The 8,972-nt window shown below is 30.2% G+C and overlaps 1 long non-coding RNA gene across 1 annotated transcript; it reads right to left on the bottom strand.

Annotated features, from left to right (window-relative positions):
* Positions 1-8,108: 8,108 nt before the first annotated feature.
* On the bottom strand, positions 8,109-8,945 carry LOC107062487 (uncharacterized). The gene is made up of 2 exons (XR_001474647.1): positions 8,701-8,945; positions 8,109-8,562 (listed from the first exon to the last, which is right to left on the bottom strand). It is a non-coding gene; the product is annotated as an uncharacterized lncRNA (long non-coding RNA).
* Positions 8,946-8,972: the final 27 nt, after the last annotated feature.

Here is an 8,972-nt window from a genome sequence, read left to right as displayed (position 1 = left end):
AATGTGAAGCATACTATCAAGCTGCCGGGGGAGAAAAGAGTGAAGAATATACGGTCTTGAATCTGAAGCAATAACTTACTACGGGCAGAATCTTTTTGCCTCGTCATTTGTAGAACCTTCAGTTTCTCAATCAACATCGACAAGAAATATGAAAATGATTTCTGCCCTTACTAATCATTTTCTTCCGGTTATGAAGGAGCGGGTACATCAAGCGCTTACTCCCATTGATTAGTCTTCTATTTTTATGTTGTCTGTCTTTTTGAAAAGTATAAATTGTGCGCTAACAATAGTTGATGAATGTAGGTTCTCTTGAGAATAGTTGACAGATTGCTTTTAATGTTTTCCACCAAAAGTATGTGATTTAGATTTTGCTATTTATAGATTTTGAACCCTCTAAATATTATTTTATATGAATGTTTGTTATTTTAGAGGTATTTAGTAATTGTTATTTAATTTATTTTACAAGAAAATTATTAGCAACAAATTTAATGACGATTTGGTCGTTGCTATAAAAAAATATTGGCAACAGATTAGCAACGAAATATTTTAGTGGCAAATATGCTGGCTCAAATAACAGAATATTTTGTGACGGATTAGTGACAGAAATTTTGTCGCGAATTTATTTGAAATGACGAAATTAATTATGAAATTAGCAACGAACTATATAAGTATAATGACGGATTAGTCCGTCACTAACAAATGGCGACGAATATCATTCGTCTCTAATACGTCGCTAAACTTGCGACGGAACTCATTTTTCATCGCTAAGAGATTACTAACGAGCGAAATAGCAACAGCCAACAATCCGTCGAAAATCCGTCACAAATCCGGCTTAGCGACGGAAAATCATAGATTAGCGACGGATTTCATCAGTCGCTAAATGCTGTTTTTTTTGTAGTGAAATCCTCATAAACCATGTATGCCAACATTGGTAAAAGGATCATACTTTTTAGATGATTCCTTATTGCTTTTAAGCATAGCTTAGAGGATCCACTTAGTTGAGGTGTTCTACACCCCAATTATGTATAGGATACCTCTGGCAGTGTGGGCGAGATGTTGTATCATCACATAGCTCGTAGTGATGGTTGTCGGTTAGAGAATCTCCCAAATAAGAGTAAAATGTATGTTATTGTATTTTTATACATTCATTGAGTTTTATTTCCTATTTATAATGTTTTAAATATTGCATCTATCATTGTTGCTTTGCATTGAGTTGTGGTGAGTATTTCTTCCAGCCTTGTCAGTCCAGTTATCTATTGCTTTCAGTTTTTCCGTTACATGCTCGTACATTCTATGTACTGATGTCATTCGACATGCACATTTTTTTTTATGTAGATACAGGTGTTCGTGGTCATCAACATGCACTTTGTTGATACCATTTGCATTACAGTTAGCTTTGGTTAGCCTCCTTGATGCCGGAGGGTTCCACATTTATATTTCAGCTGTTAGGATGTCATGGGTCTTGTCCCGACATCTATCGTAGTATTTAGGGGCTTCATAGACAGTAATAGTTGAGGAGTCTTTCATTGTTTCCCTTGTGATATTTTGAGATGTTGAGTTGTTTGCTTATGTTTATTTAATTACTTCCCGACATTCATTGAGCTAAGTTGTTTTGAGTTATTATGAATTAAAACTTGGTAATTGGAGTCTCCATTTTTCTTGAGTAAGTCTTCCGCTAAGCATTCAGCCAGGTCAAGGGTTCGCTTGGGGACTAGTGATGGTTCTCGAGTGCCGGCCACATCCAGGGTATAGGTTCGGAGCGTGACAATTAACATAACACAAATTTGTATTTCAATTTAGGATGATCATATACAGCTGCATTGGAAAGTTTTTAATTAAAAAATTTAGGGAAAATATTCATGAACTCTAATTAATTATTTTTGTATATTAACGTAACATGAATTTCTATTTCAATTTAGGATGATCACTTTATTAGTTTTATTGAAGACTTGGAACACGAGCAAGTAATTTGCTTATGACAATTCAAATTGGTGTTGGTCTCCATTTTTTACTCAAGTAATTACTAGAAACAACTTCTAGAAACAAATGCAATGGAAAAAATAAAGTTCTCATACAAGTCTAACAAGTACAAAGATTATTTTTTTTTAATAAAAAGAAAGGATGAAAGGATTACATATAAGTGCTACAAATACTTCCATTTCAGATTTTTTTAATCCTTTAATTGGTGTTGTCACGATGTCACGAAACAATAACGTTGTTGATTTCTTTTTTACAAATATGGTTATTATCTATAAAAAATAATATTTGAATTGTTCATATTCATTTCAAATATTTCTCTCTCTTTATATATATATATATATAAAATACAAAAAATAATTAAAGATAAAGAAAAATGATGAATATACCTTAAGATTTTAGAAAGAAGAAAATACAATTAGCTTAAAAATATGAATTCCTACCAAAAAAGTTCTAAATATACTTTTACTGGTTCATAAACTTATTCTCTTTTAGATGAATATATATATATATATATATATATATATATATGAAATGCCCGTGCATACAAGTATGATTTTGAAAAAACAATTACAACTTTTCTCTATCGTAGTTTAATTATAATGAACAAATATTGTTGCTATACAAATAAAAGAACAGGATACAATATTGCTAAATTATATTTATAAATACATAAAAATCCCAGAAGTACAAATACTACGAAAAATACATCATTAGAATTTCTCTCATGCTCAATTCACGATGCTCCCTAATAGACAAACACTTGCAAGAGAGCTAGCAGCAAATCTAAAATTGTTATAAGCTTTATTATAGAACTCTATTGTTGCAAAACAGAGACATTATTGAAGTCATACTCAACAGTCATAAGATAACATTCATTTTCAGAATGACTCGGAGATTTCAGTGGTAGTTCAATTTGGTATTTGCTTAGCCCAAACTTCAAAGGGATGTACTCATAGGGGAGTTTACATTTTCATTGCCAAAAAAATTTAAAATTATGATTTCAATTCTTCATTTGTACTACAATTAACACCTCAACTTAAGGCCTATTCGTATAAGCGTAATCCCTTCGGCAGGTAGAGAATACATTAGTTTATCTTTAGATGAAGGATGTTCGGGTATATTCTAGTGTCCAGCAAATCAACAATCACACCCTCACCATAGTTTAACATATTTCAGAAGCCTAAATTTTGGTGTAATCCAAAGAAACTTGTACAATGATTTGTCTGTACTCACAATAGCCTTTGAGGTCTTTTGAAAATAAAACCCAACTTTTTTTCCAATGTCTTTACTTCATTTGGTGATATTCTAGTGGCAAAATCATTGAATACATTTCCATAGGAATATATTATGCATGAGGACATATTAGATAAAAGTGTAGGAAGATATTGAATAATGAAAACTCTTCTAGCTTGAGGCATGCCTATGGCACTGTTTCCAACAAAAAGTGAGTATTGATGCTAATCATGTATTTTTTTCATGTGACTCTCATGAAAAATATAGATTTCTGAATTACTGAATTGTACATAATATCATTTAAAACCTCGGATTATATTCAGTTCGCATTTACCTCTGCTAAATCTTTCACATATGATAAAAAATGTATAGATATCATATTTTTATCAAATAGTAGAAAGCACTGAGACAATAGTCTTTAACATTCAATAGACGTGACATTATCGATTCAAGCCTTCAAAATTTTCATTACAAAATTAGCATAAAAGCGCAAGATATAGAAAGCAAAGCAACAACCAAAAGAGGCAAAAATAAGCTACTTACCAAGCACCCCAGAGACCACTATTCACATCTTTCTGGTACCTAGTAAGAGCAGTTTGGTTACCAAAGAGAACAGCTAAAAAGTTATCCACATTAACATCATCTCTAGTGTAATCCTTCCACAAGAGATAGCACATGAGACAGGTTAACAGTTTAGTTATATACTAAACGATGACGAAAAACATCTGCCTTAGGAACTCCTTTGTAAACATCCTCACCAGTAGGACTATTAATGATAACTTGTAAGCAATGCCATCATATATGAAAGACAATAATATTCTCATCCTTGAGACCACCTTTTATTAATAGCTGACATGCATCACATACATCAGCCTGATATAAAAGCATAGGTCGACAAGGCTTATCAGTAAGCATAAGAGAAAAGAAAAAATAATTAAAAAACTCCATAATAATTGATCTATCAAAAAGAAGGAAAATGTTGTCTTACCTAAACTTTCTACAAACTGATTTGTTTTTAACTGGTTGATTGTCTTAATTGATGAGTTTCACAAGCATGGAAAGCTACCAACAAGCTTATATTTGTAAAATCGTAGTGCAAAAAAAATCACAGACATTATTGAATTCATCTATAGTTAGAAAAAAAGAAAAATCACACACAATAATGAACCAGATGCAGCTACCAAATACATATCTTCAAATTCCAACATTACTAAAACGGACTCATGAACAAAACAACTACAACTCTCCTAAAACTACTTAATATTACTTTCCAGTAATTAGTAGCACTCCTAAAATAGGGAGAACTTCTATTTGGTAAGGTAAAAGACAGCAACATGGCTTTTTAATGGTTTAGTACTTGAAGGAACATATCTTTAAAAAGAACAAAAATTAAATCATATAAGCTAACATCAATAATTTAATATGTGAATCAATGAAATAGTACAGTGAAAATATCAATAATGGAATTACATGAACATTGAGATGCCTTTGAAAGAAAAAAAAAACAATCCTCTGTATCTTTAGGACAAAGGAAATTATTCACACCCTCAACATGAGTATCCATTTTATAATTTGCAGGTGACTATTCATGTATGCCCACAACATTTATCAACACAATTCCCAAAATATAATCAAATTGGAATAAACACCTACCACAAAATGCTAAATTGTACGTCAACTATCCCAGCTGTGGTATATTGTAGGCCAAGTGCTTTAGAAAAATATATGAGAACTATGTAACAACTATAGTGCTTTACAATAGAATGAATTATTGTACCCAAGCAATGAATTGATAGAAATTAAAAGTCCACATATCTTACTATCTTTTTCTAATTGATAATTTTTTTTTCCTTATTAATAAATAAAAAACAGAATTTTATATAGTCTCTCATAAATTCTTATGCTAGAATATTCAACAATCTGGCTCCATGATGGTAAACAGTTGTAATTTTCACTAACACAAGAAAGGAAAGACGCAGTCTATACAATCTCTCAATATTTACAAGTCCTCTAGATTTCATTTGTCATAGTGTTTGTTGTTGGAGAAATCAAATGCACAAAAAAAGACCAATAAACAACAACAACAATTACATATCCAATGAAATTCCACACAAAAAAATGAATAAATTATAAATAAAAAAATGACGAAGAAATTTTTTGCGGACATCAAAGAAAAATGTGCCAAAGTTCAATTCACAAGAGAACCAATTTGGAGCAAATAACGTGAAACTACTTACTTTTAGCTGAAAGAATTAGTAAAATGGAAAGAAATTGAACCAATATAAATTAAAACTTACATACCATATGTACATGAGTACCACAAAAAGAAACAAGAGTATTAAATTTGTGTGTAAATTTATAATCAGTACCTTCAAACTAACAGAATGAACAATTTGAATAATTTAGAGTAATACACGAAAATAATTCAACCATCCAAAGAAAACTATAATGGCACAGGCTAAACAAACATTTTCAAGAAAAATAATAATTTCCTATTGGAATATGAGCGACTGCAATTGAACCTATAAGATTGGAGTGAATGAAAGCAATAGGCACTACTCTTACCTGTGACTATGCATGTAACTAATATATGTTGTAACATTTTCAAGAGAAGCATTACCACAAAATTTAGAGATAAATGGCAATGTGAGAAAAGAGATACCAACTTCTTAATACAAATATTCACCTTCTATTATAGTAGTCACTGCAACAGTTACGAAAAAACTTATATCTCAATCATGGTGCTTGAATAAAGCAATAATCATCATCAAATTCCGAGGTTTCACAATTGAATAGTGTATAGATTACACATCAAGATCAACTGAAGAGTAAAAATAGAAAAATGTGTATTTACCTATAACTAAGATAATCTGTGTTAATATGTTAAGTTGAGTTAAGGAAGAAAATATATACGTGCAATTTCAATAATTTCATAGAGCATTGAAGAGTTTCTTTGTCTCTCATCTTGTTTATAAGAGACTCTTGGGAAGAACATCAAAGTTAATTCAGCGGTAAAAGCATATACACATCTTTTATAATATTATATCGGTTCTGCAACTCTTATTTTTGGTCTCAAATTTATAGAATACACTAATAGATTAAAAGTGCAGAAAATCAGCCTACATGAGATGATTTCGCATTGTTACAACTCCTCAATTAAAAGATTTCTATGCTTAAACACCAAAAGTAAATTTGAGTATTTCGAAAATTATCTTTACAATCCAAAAAGAAAAGCAATTTGAAAATGTAAAGAAAACCAAAAAGGAGGGGAAAAAAGAACATGAGCAAACGTAAAGTTGTAACATGCAAAATAATCCAAAACTTTTCAAATACAGACATTTCAACCTAGAATAAGATTAATATTTATACTGATTAAACATTGATGTTACCGATTTTTTCTTTTTTTTTTCATAGAAAAATCTACCACTTTATTACCTTAGTTATTAAGATTCAGCCATGAAATATAGATTTTTGATGAATATTAAACAAAAATTAAAAGAAATTTGATGAAGATTATATAACAATTGGTGGAGAAGAGCAACGAAATCGATTAAGAACTTACCCGACATTGGAAAACCCATAAGCGTAGATGAAAATTCAAACAGAGACTGATCTGCATGGTAGAATAGTCGATCAGAAGATGAAACCAAGGATTTATTTTATTTGTCTAAGTGAAAAACACATAACTTATAAGAAGATAAGCAAAAAAATTAACAAAATTAGATGAAGTTTAAAGAAAAATTGACAGAAGAATTTAAAAAATGATGAAGAATTTATCTGTGATTGAAACTCTAGAAGAATATAGATGAAATACAAGTAGCAATTTGACATGCAAGATTAGTGAAACTTTTATCTATACATTTTTTTAGGCTTTCAAGAATGGTCTCTTAGTCTTCATCATCTCAAGAACTTTTTGATTTTCTTCATCTTCACATTGGTTACATTTCAGTCTTCAGTCTATTCAAATTCTTTATTCGTTTTTCCGTCTGCTTTTAGTATAGATAAAGTTCACTGAGCTTGCATACCTTTTTTTTACGTATGGATGTTTCTAGACATATGTTGTCGTGTCTGTGTTGGGAAGTCTCTGATATTTTCTTAGCCGAGCAAACACGTATGATTCTAGAAATTGGATATAGTGGAAAATTACCAAAATAGCCTTGATCGTCCTAAAATAAGTGATATCTTTCGAATTTTGAGATTAAAATAAGTTATTTTTTATCATAATTTTTCATATACTTTTTAAATATATTGAAGTATCAATTATTGTGACTTATAATACTTTTACGTAGTTTTCAAATATGAAATTTTTATTCCAAAAAACTCAAAGATTTTATGTCCAAAAATTTACGATCAAAATTAAATTATTTGATTTTCAAAATTTAAACGGTGCCACATAAATTGAGACTCTTGCAAATGTTTACAAATATTATATTCATAAAATAAAGATGAAGAAAATTGAAAGAAGCTACAGATGCCAAAAAACAGTTTTTACTCAATTCTTTCAATTATCTTCCTGCATTGTTTCTTTGGAAAGTTTACAAGTAAGAGGGATGGTTCTAGAGTAATGCAGAGAGTGTATTTATTAGTGTAAATTTACATTTTTATATTGGTTGTTCTAATCAACATATTTTCTACATAGTAACAAAAGAAAGAATAAGAAAAACAAAAAATATCTAAAGTGAAAAGAAAGGAGTGCTTCTAATTTTCTTAAAAAACAGCTGTATTACATTTTACCCTTAAAAATGAGTATAATTACGGTATTGCCAGTGGTCGTCCTCTCATCACGTTTCTATATAATAGATAGACTAGATGGATATAGCCCGTGCTTACACGGGCCCAACATTTAGCATTTTCAAGTGGTATGTACTTTGCATAGTTACTCGGATAAGAGTATATATTGTAAAAGCTAATAGATCATTGCATAAGTTATACAAATGAACTTCAAAGTGCAATAATACAACTAATTTCTCCCTTTCCACAAATAACTTTACATTGCAGACAACTATCTTCTAAATACTTTTCAATATTTATCATAAGAAAATAGAAGTGGATAGACTTACATAGAGCTAATCATAGAATATGACAAAATTCATTTTACAAAATCTAGTGATGCCTTGAATCATTAGTAGTAAATTTGAGTAGATGCTCTCTGTATTTTTCAAAAGAATAGAAGTTGGTATCCTTAAATGGAGCTGCATGTAGAGTAATAAAATTCCGTTTCATAAATCCATTGATGCCTCGAGTGTTTGCAATTGTCTTGATAAGATGCAAAATTTCCTTCACTCAGCACGAACTATATACTCCAGCTTTAATATCTCAAGGAAAGGAATAAAAGTTCCGAAATAACAACTGTTCATAAAAATAGTAGCACTTAAAGCAAAAGTAAAAATAAAATAGTGAAGACAATCACAAAGAACCAGCATATTACAAGTTATATGTCAATTTAAAATAAAATACTGAAGATAACCACAAAGAATTAACATATACCAAGTTATATGTGAATTTGAAAGGAACAACCTTCACTCAATGCCCTAAGGAAATAGATTCAAGAAAGTATTCCTGTCATTCACATTGCAAAATTCAAAATCACAATCATGGAAGAATCCTCTTAGCACATAGAATATTGAAACATGTCTGGCTCATATGAGAAGAGTCTTGCGCTATATTTCAATATTTACTGTTAAAACATCTTGCACGTATATAAGTATATTTGTGCATAAATATTTCTGAGAAGGAAGATATATTTTTTTGCTAACCTT

This window comes from Solanum tuberosum, unplaced genomic scaffold, assembly GCF_000226075.1.
Source record: "Solanum tuberosum cultivar DM 1-3 516 R44 unplaced genomic scaffold, SolTub_3.0 scf00232, whole genome shotgun sequence".
In the NCBI taxonomy this organism is placed as follows: domain Eukaryota; kingdom Viridiplantae; phylum Streptophyta; class Magnoliopsida; order Solanales; family Solanaceae; genus Solanum; species Solanum tuberosum.
This window is presented reverse-complemented; position numbering and strand designations above follow the sequence as displayed.